The 17,498-nt window shown below is 40.1% G+C and overlaps 1 long non-coding RNA gene and 1 pseudogene across 1 annotated transcript; both read right to left on the bottom strand.

Moving 5' to 3' along the window:
• Positions 1 to 953: 953 nt before the first annotated feature.
• On the bottom strand, positions 954 to 15,878 carry LOC116081925. Its single transcript, XR_004115094.1, has 5 exons — positions 15,844 to 15,878; positions 3,742 to 3,916; positions 2,484 to 2,557; positions 2,153 to 2,208; positions 954 to 1,550 (listed from the first exon to the last, which is right to left on the bottom strand). It is a non-coding gene; the product is annotated as an uncharacterized LOC116081925 (long non-coding RNA).
• On the bottom strand, positions 12,738 to 12,850 carry LOC116082862 (annotated as a pseudogene).
• Positions 15,879 to 17,498: the final 1,620 nt, after the last annotated feature.

Raw genomic sequence — 17,498 nt, 5'->3', positions numbered from 1 at the left:
TTTGTTATTGTTAACATTAAGAAAATGAACACACCCTAGAGAAAAACAAACAAATGGAGTCAGAAAATGCAAAGATTATCTTTGGCTAGAATTTACAATGTTATTTATGTGAGTCAGTAACTCACTTTAGATATCGCCAAGTAACTTTTGAGTGAAGTTTAAAATAAAATAAATGTCAGAAATGAAAAAAAATGTTAACAAATATACATATAACTTAGTAACAATTTATAATAATTGTATATATACAGATTCTCTTCCTAGAGGATTAATTCCAAGTACAGAAAGTGCGGCTCAAATGATATTATCAATAAAATGGCTTTGTGTGCTACCAAACATCTCAAGATTGTCACCTTGACTGCTGACAGGTTCACTTTGGTTGAACTCTTAGAACCTGGAGTCATTTAGCCAATAGGTAACCAAGTCACTTTAATGACTAACCAAGGTCATGCCATTACCTTCAAAGAACATATGTATTCACATGTTCTTAATCTTTTTATTTGTGTACACTGAAATAGTTGGATTACTTTCTAAATATTAAGATCAGCATGTATGCATGTGTTTTTAGACATGTGGACATAACTATGAAATACCAGAATATACATTTATATAATATACATTTGTATCCATTGTTACCTAGTAATCAATTGGCATGCACCATTCCTTTTGATTCAATCAGATTGTGAATACAATTAACAAATGTACAGAGTATTCAATTATGTAAGATAAATTACCCGTGAAAATTGCATAAAATAACTGTACTTTATTTTGAAGTAAAATCAACATTTGTCTTAAAACATGTCATAAAGTCTTAGATATACCACATTTGTTTCTAATGTAATGTTCATTCCCTACGATTTTAATTGAGCCATCTCTCAATACCTGATTCAGGGACACCATTCAAAATTTAGAAAGGAAAAGATTAACGAAAAATGAACAAATGTACCAAGAAGAGATTTCAGAATGAAAACTTGAGTGTCTTGTTTAATATGAAGTGAGAGATACATGGTTAATGCAAGACACAAGACTTTGGGCGAACAGCTTACTTAAATTGTATTGTTAATAGGACAGACACATCATACTTTTCTGGAGACTTACAGATAGCCACCCTTCAACAACCCCAGTCTCTGACAAAGGCTATAGAAATTTTGAATTAGAGTGAAAACCAAGGCCACCCCTAAGGATCTCTCTAAAAGAGCTGGAAGAGGCCTGTGGGGACTGCCTGAAGCATGTCTTCTATGGATGGGAAGGCTTGGTCATTGTGCCACCAGGCAATCTGATCTAGGATAATGTGGATGTAACATATTGAACTAGTTCTCCAAGTCCATCAAGAGCTTTGTTCTAGTTTCCAGATTAGGTACCCACTCTCTAGAATTTCAGTATTAAGACTAAACAGGAGTAACCCAGGCTGGAACTTCACCAGTGCAAGAGGAGTCCACCCAGAGTCAATAGTGAGGAAGTCCATGCATTTTTTCAGGTTGAATCAGCTGTTTTTCACAGGCCAAGTAAAGTGTATCTTGGAGCCCACAGTGATGAAGGACACAGGCAAAATCCTGGGGATACAAAAAGACAGAAACATCGAGTGCCATGTGGGAGAAAGGGGAAGGTAGCAAGGCATCCGAGTATCCCCACACATCTGCCCAAAGTCTTCATGATGGGAGAGGCAGATCTTGTCTGTGGACACAGAACTTTGGCATGCTGAGAAAACCCAGTGCTACAAGACACTCTCCTCTGGAAATGGATAGAATAGATTGTCTTCCATGATGAACCCGGGGGAGCAGAAACAAGTGTGGGATTCCCTGTTCCTGAAGGTATCAGCTTTTCTCTCTGTCTTTCCATTAAGAAAAATGGTATGGAGACATCTATTGGCTGCCTTGCACCCTCTGACACAAGTGATGGTACCTCATGAAAGTACAAGTCAAATCTATTATAGCAAATTCTCAGGGAGGATCCTACAATGTGAATGCATCGAACATGAGCAAACTTGGGTTGAAGATGAGGAATCTTCATCGTGGGAAGAAATCTACTATAACACTACTGGATGTGGGTTCATACAGCAGTAGGGCAGAGGAAACCTTAAAAGACGACATGTCACCCTTCACTGAACCCAGGTGGATTTAACTTTATTCTTCCTGCATCAGAAACTGGCACTTACCTAGCTTTGGTCAGAGTTCTTCCTGGTTTCTCAGACACTGATTCCATGCTGTAGGGCTTGGGATACAAATATTGAGAAGGAAAGAAAAAAAAAAAAACAAAGATTGAGAAGGAATGCTTAAGTAAACAAAATATCTCATTGATTAAATATCAGGATGCAAGTTGCTTCCTGAAACTCAGGGTCCATACCAAGATCTTTGATTAACATTTAAGTTAACTCTTTTATGTCCCATAAGTTGGGACAATTGAGAGCATTAAAAATGCACACTTAAAGTTTGTAGTATTATCATAGATTTTGGCCAATAATGAGGATTTCCCATGTATCTGCTTACCTCTGTGAGTACCTGAGGCCTTTTGTAAAATAAAATGCAGTTCAGGTATTAATGGCACATGGCAATGTCATCCCCTGGAAGAAAGAACAAGGAACAAATATATGGGATGTTTTTTGGTTGTTGTTGCTGTTATATGTATCACTCTTAATGGATTTATTAGAAAAACCTTCTTGGAGAGGCCCTTGGTCCTGGAAAGGCTCGATGCTCCAGTGTAGGGGAACGCCAGGGCAGGGAGGTAGGAGTGGAGGGGGGAGCACCCTTATAGAAGCAGGAAGAGGGAGGATAGGATAGGGGGTTTCCAGAGGGGAAACCAGAAAGGGGGGATAACATTTGAAATGTAAATGAATAAAATATCCAATAAAGAAAAAGAAAAAAGAAAAACCTGTCTTTCCTGTAAAATAAGTGAGTTTAGGTGTCTAAAAAGATGAGTGGGTTGGTTGAGAATCTAGACCACAGGGAAATTGGATGTGTAACCTTACACTCAGCAAGCCTTTGACAAATGCTTGCTGTAATTATTGTCATTTATCTCAACAGCTGCAGAAAGTATGTCCAAGATAAACGGAGTTAAAAAGTGGGTTAAGCTAGATGTCATGGTACACATCTGAGATCCTGTGACTTGAGGAGGCTGAGGCAGAGACATTGTTGGTTTGAGGACACCCTGAGCTACACAGCATGACCTCATTTCAAAACAGCCTAAAAAAGAAAACAAGGTGTGTATTGACAGCTCAGTCAGTGGTCAAGCTTGTGCGATATAGATGAGACTTGAGGTTCGGTCTTTAGTAATAATAAAAATGTCGGTCACAAAACAGAGAAGTATGGCTTTGATTCAGAGCAAAGTTGGAAGAGAATGTCTGTCTAGTCAGTCGATAGAGCAGAACTCCACAGATAAAAATCCTGCGTGGATCATACAGGCGGCACAAAGCGCTTTACAATACTACACCTGGTTTAGAAAATGTATCCTGGATGGTGAAAGGCAGAAATACAACAGTGACTGGAAGACTGGATTTCATTTAGATCATCTGGTTTGTAGCCAAACTTGTTTTAAATGCAGAGCACTGGCCCACAGCCATCAGACTTCCGGAAGCTGACTTCCGGGAGGTTGGATCTACCCGGTGTGAATTCAGTCCTAATTAACTAAGAGATGGTTGTAGTATTTTTCTTTCTCAGCATTGGCCCCTACTTCCCTGAGGACTCATCCCCGGATTATTAGACAAAGCTTGAATTCATGGCTCAGATCTGCTGCAGTGTGACTTGTTACCTTAGACATCTATTTTTAGGTCTCTTCCTTTCTTCAGGCAAATTCTTCCCAATGTCTTTGCTCAACATCCTTTGGACAGTACACAACTTCATCTGGATGCTGTGGGAATTTGGGTGTTTATCCTTGCGACCAACAGATGGAATACCTGCTTCTCAGTATACGGTGATTTTTTTAACTGGAGAGAGAAATTTAGGAGAGAGAAAGACAGTCACTGATTTGTCTTTGCACCATGAACTGTTGTTTTCTGTTGTAGTCTCACATCCATTTCCTGCTCTGCTCTGGTTCAATTTATAATCCACACACACTTAGGAACTATTGGTCTTTTTACTTCTCATACATAAAGGTTAACAGACACTATACTACATTAATCAGTTCTCATGCTTTTAAATATACATATAGATCTGAATGTAACCTGAATGATGTCAATTCTTCATGTTGTCATCTAGAATAATATGGAAAGTGACAGCTGTAGATAGTTTAATAAACATACATGTAATGTGCTAATTCTATGTAAATACTTTGGGAGCTGGGAGCTACCAACATGTCTTTCCTATCACAATGAACTGCATTCCTTCTGACACTGTGAGTCAGAATAAACTGTTTCTTCCTTAAGCTGATTCTTTTTTTCTTTTTTGAGACAGGGTTTCTCTGTGTAGCCCTAGCTGTCCTGAAATTCACTCTGTAGACCAAGCTGGCCTTGAACTCAGAAATCTTCCTGCCTCTGCCTCCCAAGTGCTGGGATTAAAGGCATGCACCACCACTGCCTGGCTTAAGCTGATTCTTGTTGGGTGTTTGGTCACAGCATCAAGAAAAGCAGCTAATGCATGTGTATTCTCCAGAAGGCAGGGCATAGTCTCCTTGCACAGTACTTCAGTACTTTACTTGGGTCCATTCTAAGCAATAAAACCACCAACAAAAAACCCACCAACATAAACTTATGGTTAGATGATAGATAGATACATAGATGAGAGAATAGGTCCTGAAAGGGGAACTATTTACAGGACAGGGATTGACAAGAGGCATATAGCATCACTTCTGTCTATTTCAGCTGAGAAGCTGTGTATTGGAGAGCCAACATTTTGCCTTTCTACATATGTCTAGAATCTATGAATGAATGACTTCAAGAGTTGACTTAGGATTACAAATCAATTTGAGCTGCGATAGTATACAAGTTGACCAATACTGAATCTGCTAATGAGAGTAGGCTGTGCATATTTCCTATAAGCATTCACTCTTCTGTTTGTATGGTTGGCTTATATAAATGTGACAATGAGGACTGAAGTCTCCAGGGAGTCCCATCATAGGGTAGAAATGATCCACTGTGGGGGCCAGTGAGTGGCTAAGTTGGGCTATGTTCTGAGAAGGCTCTGTTGAAAGTTTTGCATTAGTACATCTCTTTCAGAGCCAGTACTGCTGCTGAGGAATCTTGGTTATCAACGGATACATCCAGAATCACTCACCCCCAAGAAGGTGGGCACTCCTTTGAGAGATTTTTCTTGACCAGATGATCTGAAGCAGGAAGACCCCATTCTAGTTATAGGATATGTCACCCCACATAACAGGATAGGGAAAAGGGAAATTTTGCTTTTTTTGCCTTCTTGCCTTCCATCTGTCTGGCAAATTCTCCGATTCCACTGCTGTAGCATTTGCTTGCTGATATTAAAACTAAATTCTTTAGGCTTCCAATATAGACTGAAGACTGAAATCCTCTGTGTCTTTAGCATCATCTTAGGACTGCTGAGATACTCAGTCCCAAGGGCTATATACGGACGGCTACAGTATCTAGGCCTCTCAAGTGTGAGACAGACATTATTGGACTATAGCCTGTAAGTCAGTCTAATAAATCCATTTTGATGTACATATCCATTCTCTCAGTCTCATTCCTTTAGAGAACCCTGGCTAATGCAGCAACAAATGTCTATCATAATTCGTAACTGGAATCTAACAGTTGTTGCTGAAGTTACATATTTTGGTATGTTTCATAAATTTAAGTAAATGTCATAAGAGACATAATTCATTTCAGAATACACTTTAGAAATACACTGATTTAAATGCTAATGAAAGCCTCCAGCAGCCAATGCTCTAAGAGAAAAAGTTTAAGATGATCCAAAATTTCATCATGTTGTTTTCTTAACCGCATCATAAATCTCAATATTAAATGAATGTGTCTTTTGATACCAGTAAAAGTAAGAGTGTGTTTAGTACTCGGATCGAGGAGGCACACACACAGCTGTTACATTTCAGACAATGTAGGCAGTTTTGTGTCTCTGGGTGGGTGAGAGATGACTTTGGATGCTTGGATGGATATGAAGGATTAGGCAAAGATACCTCTGACCAGATTCTCCAGAGCACCATGAAAGGAGGTCAGCTTCTCAACAAACAGCAATGAGGAGTGGAGGGAAGCCTCTTGAGAGCCTGGAAGATTTATAACCACGGTAGCACAGGTATGGATGAATTGTGATCATGTGAGTGTGTGTGCACATGTGTGCACATGTGTGTGTGTGCGTGTGTCAGAAACAAAGGGCTGAAAAGCAGATGAATTGTGAGATTGATAGATGTTATACACAGATTGATAACCAGACAGATTTTTCGGGGGTTGGGGAGAGAGAGATAGAGAGACAGAGACAGACGGAGACCTCTGGTCCAGTTTTTCTTTTACTATCTGTATTTTGGTGTTATAGCCAAGGAGTGTTCTTAGCATTGAGGGAAACAATTGAAAGAATGAACATAGAAAAAAAAACCAAATACCTGGACGTCATGTAACCAACATGCTATAACTCAACAATCACAGCAACACTTCAACTTACTGGGTCAGAAACTGGGCAAAGGGTGGTGTCGATCATCCCAAACACTGGAGAAACAGAGGTAGGCAGATCATAAGTTCCAAGAATGTTTGGGGTATAGACTCAAGTAAAGCCCAGGCTAGACAACTTAAAGAGACCCAGTTTCAAAATGCAAAGTAGAAGCCAGAATTGCCCACAGAGTCGTCATGAAGCACTTACCCAGCATGCACAAGGTGCTGGGTTCCATCCTCAGCACCAAAGAAAAGCAAGAAGGAACAGAACAAAAATGGGCAAAGCATTTGAACTGATGTTTTTCTAAAGATATACACATGAATAAAGAGCTTGCAAAAATATTAATTACCTCTAATCACTAGAGAAATGCAAATCAAAGCCACTGTGAGCTATGTCCTCATACCCTCTTGTGATGGTTTGAGTAAGAATGGCTCCCACACAGGCTCATAGACTTGAATGTTTGCTCTTCAGGGAGTGGCACTATTAGAACATGTGGCCTTATTTGAGGAAGTGTATCACTAGGGGGTGGGCCTCTATGTTTCAAATGTTCAAGCCAGTGGTTCTCTCTCCTCCTCTCCCTACCTCTCCCCCTCCCCTCCCCCTCCTTCTCTCTCTCCTCTCTCTCACATACACACACACTGCTGCCTTTGGATCCAGATGTATAATTCCCAAGCTACCTCTCCAGCACCATGTCTGCCTGTGTGCTGCCCTGCTCCAGTCATGATGACAGTGGATTAAACCTGTAAGCCAGCCCCAACAAAATGTTTTCCCTTATAAGAGTTACCATGGTTACAGTGTCTCTTCACAGGAAGAAAGCCCTAAGATGCCACCAGAATGGCCACTGTTAAAGAAATAGAAAATAACAAGTGTGGGTGTAGAGACCAGGGAAGCTGGAACTTTGTGCCCAGTCAGTGGGAATGTAAAACAGTGCAGTTGCTATAAAACATCCTGTGGAGACTCCTTGAAGAAAAACAGATGAGCACTCATAATTCCAGGGTCTAGTTAGATATAAGTGCAAAATAAGTAAATGCAGAACATATTTGCACACCCATAATCAGAGCAGCATTATATCAAATAACCAAACAGTGGACACCATCTAAATACCTATTGTCAGATGAGCAGGTAAACAAGGTGCAGTGGGTTGTGGTCAAAGGCAATAGACTATCACTCAACCCTGAAGAAGGAAATTCTGATGCATGCTAAAGTATGGATGAAACTTGAGGACACTTACTAAATCTTGGAATCCAGTTGTTAAAAATGCAAATATGGCTGGGCGGTGGTGGCGCATGCCTTTAATCCCAGCACTTGGGAGGCAGAGGCAGGCGGATTTCTGAGTTCGAGGCCAGCCTGGTCTACAGAGTGAGTTCCAGGACAGCCAGGGCTACACAGAGAAACCCTGTCTCAAAAAACCAAAAAAAAAAAAAAAAAAAAAAAAAAAAAAAAAAAAAAAAAAAAAAAAAAAAAATGCAAATATGAGGCTGGAGAGATGGCTCAGCAGTTAGAGCACTGCTCTACCAGAGGTCCTAAGTTCAATTCCCAGTAACCACATGGTGGCTCACAACCATCTGTAACAGGACCTGATGCCCTCTTCTGGTTTGTCTGAAGACAACTACAGTGTATCCACGTACATAAAAAAAACAAATAAATATTTGAAAAAAAAGTAAAAAATGCAATTATGAGGTGATTTTGTTACTGTGGAGCATCTAAAGTTACCAATGTCATTGTCATAGAAGAGTGTCTGACAAAGGCTGAGGGAACAATGGAGAGCATTTTTTAATGTGAAGAAATCAACTGCCTTGCAAGCCTAAAATATTCTGGAGATTGTTTGTGTGGCAATGTGAACACACTTGACACTTCTGAGCTACACACATGCAATGGTTCAGGTGGGAAGTTTTATATTATGTGTTGTAGCCACAATTAAACATGTTAAATTGCTTTTAAAGAAAAATCCACCTGTAAGACATGAAGTAACATTGGCTTGCCTCCCATCTCACTGCTCAGACAATGAAATATGTCCCATGGCATCTTGTCGACTCTTAAAATATTTTCATGTTAAAGAGAGAAGAGATTGGTGAATCCAGTGAAAAGCACAGTTGTTAGGTGGAGATAATTAAAAATGGGTTGAAAGGATCAATCCATGACAAATAGGTAAAAGAGGTTTTAATTGTCCTAGGCATGACATCATGTGATCCCAGCACAGTGGAGATCAAGGCAGAAAGATTGTGTGTCTGAGTCCAGACTGGGTGAAACAGTGAGACCCTGCTCAGCAACAACGATGCAAAGAAAGAAGGAAAGAGGATGGAAAGGAGAAAAAATAAAAGAAGATGGAGACAAATGATTGAATATATGAATATGTGAATAATTGACATGTATGTAATGTTCAAAATCCACAATGTCACTGTCTGCGTCTCTCTGAGCTGCCATCTCTCTGAGCTGTACAGTCTGCATCTCCTGTATTATTTACAAAATTATCCTAATGCTAACTTACTTTTTATAATGACACAAAAACAAGTGCCAATCTGTCTTTTAGATAAATACCATTCTTCACATCTTAGATACTAACACAAGTCTATGTTCTTTAGAAGAAAAAAAAAAAACTCTTCAAGACCTTAGTAAAACATGTGTATTTTATATGAAAAATAAAAAAATCCTAAAAGCTGCATGAAAGTTAACTTTGACAACTTTATTATTCAAAATGATGGCATTAGGCCATCATATCATACCTAGAACACTTTTCACGACACTTACCTCTATGGGTCAGGAGAACACATTGCCAATGAAAGAACTGGGAAGATGCCACTCCATCTGAGGGAGAGGCAGAGCAGGACAGATCACAGAATTCCACCGTCCCTATAGGCTAAGCTTATGAATCACGTGAGCCATGTGTGTAATGACTGAGTTATTTCCTACAATTTGCCCTTCCCTTTGGCACCCACTTGTCATTATTCCATATGAAATGTCTCCCAATGTAATGTAATTCCCCACATATAATCCTAGCTTATTAGAGTCTCTGGGTCAGGAAGTCCTTACATCCAACTTCTTTGGTTCTGTTTTTCTGGGCCTGTCCTAAAGCCACAGTCCAGATGTAGGCTGAGCCAGGCATATTGATACATACCTGCCATCCCAACACTGCCAACCCAAGGCTGGGACAAGAGGATTGCTACAAATCTATTCTTCATAGTAAATTCCAGGTCAGCCAAATTGGAGACAGAGACTCTGGCTTAAAAAACAAAACCAAACAAAGCAAAAAAACCCAACCAACCAAAATAAATTAATTAACATTACAATAGACTGTCCAAGTTCAACTGGGAGAGAAGAGACTTATTCCTTAGGTTGGTCATATGTTGGAAGGATTTATTTCTTCCCTGGCTATGGCCCCAAGGAGTACTGGCAGTAGTGGTGTCAAGCTTATTTGAGAGCTGGGTTTATCAGGAGAGGAGGGAAAAGCATGAGAGTGAATCCCTGCAAGATGGAAGCCATAGCCTGTGACACCTATCCCAGGACTTGGGATTTGTTTTGGCTCTTTGCAGTTTTGGAGTTGGAACCCAGAGCCGCCTACCATCTACTGAGTAGTCACGCTAAAGTATCTGAAGCTACTTCATGCTGAACAGATATTAGATTTTCTTTTTCTGTTTCTAGAAAACAAAACAGTACAGATGAGTAGAAGTCTCTGGGCAGCATAAGGACAAGTGTCAGTGGGACTGGGAGCAGGTCCTTCAGTAGAGGTTGTCTTTCTTGGAATGGAGTTATTCAAGTAGAGGCTGCTCAGCTGGGGACAGGACTGTGTAGGGCAGAGATGAAGCCCCCTTTTTCCCTCCTACAATTCCTCCATAGGACAGGACTGCAGGCCAAAAGGAGCCAGATGAAAAAGGATATGATGTATCAATGGTGTAACTCCAGAACTCAAGAGGCTGAAGCAGGAGGATTACCATAAATTTAAGACAAGCCTGGGCAAGACCCTGTCTCAAAAGACCAAACCAAATAACCAAAAAGTGGCTGAGGTGAAGACCAATCACAGGCAAAGCAGGGGTGCTTTGGCAAGTGAATAAACTGCAGAGTGAGGTAGTCAAAACTGGCCTGTTTCAACTTCCCTGTGTAGGAGGCCTATGTCCTCAGGCAAGTGCAGTCAGTGGAGTAACCAGCCCCTCAAAGACCAGGATGGAGATGGCCTTCTGGGTGCCCCGACCTGCACCTCTCTGCATTGACAGGAGGAAACTGGACATTTACTTCCGTTAGCCAGGGCTGCTTAATGTTCTGGTGTGTGGAAGTTTGTCTTCTCAGTCTTACAATGATGTAGGTGCTTTTTAAAGCACTGGGATGAAAAAAAAAAAAGCAATATTTGCATTGAGAAAAAAAAAAAAAACTCACATTGCAGAAGTGATCTGAGAAGTCCAGATGGCTCTTCAGAAATGACTTGTTGGGTAATTACATAATATATTTACATAGTTCAGGAGACATATGTTGAGTGGTGTCTCTCCCAGATCTGAATCTTCTACTTACACTCCCGACTTTATTACCAGCCAATTTCTTTTGGTATTATGTTATGTATTTGGTTTTATGATATGTGTGTGTGTGTGTATACCACCATTATGCCCAGCTGATGTGTGTGTGTGTGTGCGTGTGTGTGCTGGGCACAATGATGGTAACCTCAGCATTCAGGAGGCTGACCAGGAGAATCTCAAGTTCAGGGCCAGTGTGGACTACCCAACAAGACCTTGTTTGTAAGCCAAGACACAAAAGCATACGCTTGTAGCACAGCAGGAATGATTTTAAGCACACCGTCTATAGCCATGCAGTCAGCACCACACCCCATCTGCAGAATCACTCTACCTTCCTGACTGAGACTTTAGGAGGAACTTCTGTTCCCCCTTTTCAGCCTCCAGTACGTTCTAACTTATTTTCTGTCTCTATGAGTTTGACTCTTCTGGATGCCTTGTATATGATGGATGATCTTGGCTGTCTGCTTTACTGGATCTAGAACCAATTAAGATACACATCTCTGGGTTGGTTTGTGAAGCTATTTCTTGGTGGTGGCCTAGACACAATGGGATTTGAGGAACAAACAAGGATGCTTTGGCCTGCCTGCTTTCACTCCTCACTGGTGGGTGACTGTGTATCTTCCTACTGTCTCCTCCTTCCAGCCGTCAGAACACAGCTTCCCTGGCCTTCAATCACGGATTAAGCGCCAACAGTTCTCCAGGACTGCCCCAGATCTTTAGTGTCAGATTGGGGGACTTCTAAGTAGCTCAGCCTCATGGATCAAAGAGTTGCTGGGTTCTCAGCTTTTGCAGTGAGCAGCCAGACCCTGTTGGACTATCCAGCCAATGAGTAAACCAATGGACTAAACTCCTTTGTATGTATTCATTATATCACTTCTGTTCTTCTGGAGAGACCTGTCTAATGCATTATATAAATGGAACCCTGAACTATTTGCCTTATGTATGTTGTTTATTTCATTTAGCATGGTGCCTTTATTATTCACTCAAGTTGTGATATGTGTCAGAATTTCTTTACTTTTCAAGGCCAAATGATAGTCATGTATAAGTATATATATGCACATATGTTTGTACATGATATAAACATATGTCATACATATAAAAACACAGTCATAGTTATCTTTCCAATCATTGGTGAGCATTCATGCTGTTCCTATCTTTGGGCTATTGTGCATAATGTTATGAACATCAGTGTAGAAATATTCATTTGAGTTCTTGCTTCCCATTGTTTTGTTTAAATACCTAGAAATAGAATTTCTTTCATTTTTGAGGAATATCATTAGCCAATTTTATGAGTTTCTTATGTGTTACATAGACTTCTGTGCATAGATAGCCACGTTGTGAATATCTTTGTGCTGGTAGTGATTCTTCATGTAGATAAAGCAAAACTAAACTAGAAAGATATTTCTCCATTTTATACCAGAATTCCATAATGGATTAATATGAATTAACATATTTCTGAATGGTTTCCACATTCATATACAAAGAGCTTCTTGGTTTTTTTTTCCATTTCTTTCTCTTAGTGTCGCTGTATAATAGTCCACTTAGTGGCTGAATTATAATTTATTTAAGTGAATGGCATTGTCGGATGATGTTGTAATCTTTTACTATCAAAGTCATTATAAAAATCTGCTAATACATGATTGTGCAAGTATGAGATACATGTAGCATAAAATCCCAAAAATGAATTACTAAGTCAGCAGATAAAAGTATGTTTCTAAATAATGCTGCATCAATTGACAGGTCATCCTTGCACAGGGACCATGCTAATCTTTTCTGTGTCATTTTGGGTTTTGTATATGTGCCACTGACATGCATATGTTTTTAATTTTAGTAAGTATTGGTGAATTACTCTCCCTAGGAGACATGGAATTAACAGTTCTCTTTGGCAGTGAGTCAACTCTGTCCTCTTACAGATTTAATGTAGGCTTTTAGGTTTGGCTAAACTGCCAGCTTAAAACTGGCATCACAGGGCCATTTTTATTTGGTTTTCTTCTTTGACAGGTAAAGCCCAGCAACTTTTCATATTTAAAAGCTAGTTTGTTCCTTGGGAGGTTTCTGTTAATGTCCTTTTCCTGTTTTTCTACTAATGACTGGCCATTTTCTGACTACTATCTACAAATAGCCTGTGTAGTTGGGAGATGAGCTGATTTTCTGTGAAATGAGCTAGAAATATTTTTCCCAGTGTGTCATCCATCCTGTGACTTTACTTATAGAATCTGCTCTTTAAAAAAATAATAATGAAGTAAAGTATTTTGGAGCTTGATCAGGAAAAAAAAATAATGATTTTAGAAAGTTGGAAGGTTTCACCTTTCTTTTTATCATCTAGATTTTGGGTCACAGCTAGCAAAGGTTCCTGGGGTCTCAGGGCTGCAAAAGATGACATCTCTGCTTTCTGCCAGTGTTCTTCTGACTTAGTAACAGAGCCGGCTAGTTTTTGGAGTTTACGCAAGACTTTAAGAGACATTAAGCTTCCTTCATCCCATTTCAATTGACCACTTGGATGTCTCTAAAATGTTTTTTTGAAAATCTTCCCAATGTATTTATTTATTGTACATACTAAAGATAGCTAGATGAGAGGGTTCCTGGTATCTTCACGAGAAATAAAGATGAAAATGTAAGTGGACAGATACACTGATGAATTATCTCATCATTACACAGTATGTACAAAGAGAAGTACCCCATCGGAGTTATCTCTGTGACCTGCCCATTGGAGCCAGCTTGGACTGTGTGGGGAATTTCTGCCACTCCTCTTTCCTCTGCCTGTGCCCAAAACATGGCAACCCATTCTGTTTACTGTTGAGATTGTATACAGCATTTTAATTTCCAATATGAATGGGAATCCCTCTTTATCCTGCTAGCTCACGTTCCGGTTTGGAACATGTTTCATCTGTGTACTGTTTCCTCTTCTAGATGCTGGGACAACAAAAGAAACAGCTTAGCAGAAGAAGGGTGTGTCTTAGCTCATGGTTTCTGGAAGTTTCAGTCTGACATTACCAGGAAGGCATGGCAGCAAGAGTGGCTCCATCTGTGTTCCTGAGATCTGGCAGTGAGGCTTTTGGTTATATGGTGGCAGCTGAGCAAGCAGCTTTTCTGTGGCTGTGGGAGATAGACTCTTCAAGATGTGTCCCCCAGGTATCCCTCAGCACTCACTTCCTCCAGCCGAACCCCACCCCATGAAGGCCCTACAATGCCACTAGCTAGCAACCTTCTGTTCAAGCACTTCAAGCACATGACCCATGGAGGGACATGTTACATTGCAAACCCACACAGACACCTTCAGGCTCTCTGGTCTCTCTGCTTCCTGGCTTTCACTTTGGTTCTATCACGGATGATGGATGTCAAAGTTATTCTCAGAAAGGCTTTCTGCATTTGCAGTGTAAGTTTCTTCTTGGTAATTTACCTTCTGCTGTTTCTGCAAATGTTATCTTTCCTTATAATTTATTAAGGCTATCAATTTCTGTCAGGCCCCACTCACATGCAGTGCTCATTTACAATCTGCAACAGTTTGTGAGAAGATCCTCTGTGGTCCTGCTATTATGGGAATGTGTTATCTACAAATAGGAATCCTCTCCCTGCCTCCTTTCAAATTTTGTGCTTATAACTTATTTGTCTTATCCACCCTTATCACCTGAGGCCTCCAGGAAAATGTCAAAAGGAAGAGTAACACCGAGCAGCTGTCCCAAGTCCCACACTTCTATATTCTTGCATTATCTGTTTTAGACAGTTCCTCTTTGCTTTCTATTATGGAAAGTTAAGACTTAAACTTATGTGTTTATCTTCACTCTCTGATTCTCTCTGCTTCCCAGTTTGGCTTAGTCTAATTATCTTTTATTGCTAAGATTTATAACGTTTAAATTCAACGAGCATGCTTTAATTAAGTCTCACATGCTTTGTCTTCAGATATTATTCTAAAACACTGTATAACTATTATGACTTGATAAATCTCGCTCACACAGGAATCTGTTGGAGGGTAATGTGATCCCTGTTAACTGCTGCTGCTCCAAACAGGGCATTTGGTTAAGTCTGTTTGATCTTACAGTCTATATTTTGACTTGCCTGTCCCTTTCTGATCACACTTCATTATTGCATGTTCCCATGCCCCATGCTCTTGTCTTATGCCAGTTTATCATAAAACTGGCCATGGTGGTGTGTATCTGTCATCTTAGCTCTTGAGGGATGAAGGCACGATAATCAGGAGTTCTAGGTTATCCTCAAGTACGCATTGAATTTAAGGGCAACCCAGTCTACGTGAGACTCAGTCTCAAACAAACAAACCAAAACAAAACAAAATAACCAAAGAAGCAAAACTTCATAGATTTCTAGAGCAAGTCCTTAAGGTAACATTTCCACACAGGATCTAGGAGTGGTGTATTCTTCATGTTATTTTATATCAGGGAACATTTTTTTATCTTACCTTTGGTCATCACAGATTACTAGACTGGATATGTAATTCTAGGGCTAACTTCATTTTCCTTCTGAACCCTGTAGACAATGCCATCTTACCTTCAGATACCTTTTGTTGTTAAAAGAATGTCTTACATCAATGTGCATTCTATTCAATGACACTTCAGAGCTGTGAGTCCTTCTGTCTACCTAGTGACTATTTATTCTCCAGAATTCTGACATTTAACCAGTTTGGGTCCTGGGGTTCCTATGGACATGCTTAACACTGACAAAATATTTTTTAAGATAAAACCATTATTCTTAACTCACATTACCCCTGTGTCTAGCTAGGGTTCTAACTGTGAAGAGACACCATGATCATGGCGACTCATATAAAGGAAAACATTTAATTGAGGCTGGCTTACAGTTTCAGAGGTTCAGTCCACTATCATCATGGAAGGAGACAAAGCAGCACACAGGCAGATGTGGTGCTGGAGAAGGAGCTGAGAGTTCTACATCTTGATCCACAGGCAGCAGGCCTCCACAGTGACACACTTCCTCCAACTAGGTCATATGTACTCCAACAAGGATAACCTCTAACTGTGCCACTCCCTATGGGGCAAACATTCACACACATGAGTTTGGTGGGGCTATCTCTTTTCAAACTACCACACCCCATTATTATAATTGTGATTAGCACTTTATGGTTCAGAGAGATGGAGCAATCTGTCCCAGGCCCCTTGTCCAGCCTCTCTGTTGATGTAGGCTTTCAGTGATGAAAATATACCTGAAGGCTTTGTTCAGATTTTGATTTTACTTTGAAAGTTGGATGGATGGCTGCTGCCTTGAAATTTGGGTGCTCATGACAGTTACAAAGAATAAGTTGATATCTTTGCCTTGGCAAGTTTTATGTGTTATAGAAGAAAGCATAAATAGATGTTGAATTGATTCCACCCCTATGGGCCCCTTCCTAAGCTCTACCCCAAGCAAATGATATCTTTTTTGGTGACCAAAAGGTGAGAGGGATCTAGAAGCTGTGAAAACAGATTAAGCACAGGAGCATAAGCAAAAAAAGGGTTTAGGGGTTCCTCAAACCTTGATTAAACCCTCTCTGTTGGTGTATGGGAAAGATGGGATTGAAAAACATGGAAGTGGCTTTCAAAAAACAATCTAAATTCATATGTAGACAACAGGATCGTGTGTTCTCAGCATGTGACAGGCCATCTAGAACCACAAGTCACAATGTCGTTGAGCCAGGGAGATCCCCAAGGTCACGAAGTATATCAGTGGTAGAGTAAATACTCAGATAGTAAGGGGTTTCTTTCCTGCTAAATATCAGCAGAAGGCAGAGTTCCTTGTATCATCTCCATAGACAGTTGGGATGGTTGCCATGAATAACAAGAAAAATACCAGTTCCCTCTAACATATTGAGCTATGGAAGTCTTAACTACTATGAATCCAGTCTCGTTCCCAGCATAGCAGTCTTCTTTCTAACTAGACATGTAGAGAAATGGAGGATGTGACATGGCAACACATGACACCTATGACAGTTTCTTAGGACAATGGCACTTGTTCTGTTCTATTATGAGCTAATTCTTCATTGGACAGAACAAAGTTTCATTGTGATATGCAAGCAAAATATCTACAGCAGGGTCAGCCGTAGTCTGATTGACACTTAGCTTGCATAGTTTTTTTCCTTTTGCTGTGGGTCTGTCCTAGACACTGTAGACACTTTAAAGGTCCCCTAGCTTCTGCCCACTAGATCCTATCTATGACCACATGTATCTTCAGACTTTTCCAAATGGCCTCTAGGGAACAAAAACTCCCCCTCTTGAGAACCACTGATCTACACAGATTGGCTATAAAAAGTTCTCTTTCTTTGGCAAATAACTCTGAAATATAGATAACGGGTTTTTCAAAATGAATTCTTCTTTTCACACTGGAGTCTTTGAAGATGACGTGTTAAAACACAAACATTTGGAGAGGCAAAGAATCTTTATATAAATACAGTGAACCCTTGAGACCATCAAAGAACAGTACAGAAAATAAAATTCTGTGTGTGGCATGGAAAAGATGTTCT

The sequence above is a fragment of the Mastomys coucha genome, unplaced genomic scaffold (assembly GCF_008632895.1).
Source record: "Mastomys coucha isolate ucsf_1 unplaced genomic scaffold, UCSF_Mcou_1 pScaffold7, whole genome shotgun sequence".
NCBI classification, from domain to species: Eukaryota; Metazoa; Chordata; class Mammalia; order Rodentia; family Muridae; genus Mastomys; species Mastomys coucha.
This window is presented reverse-complemented; position numbering and strand designations above follow the sequence as displayed.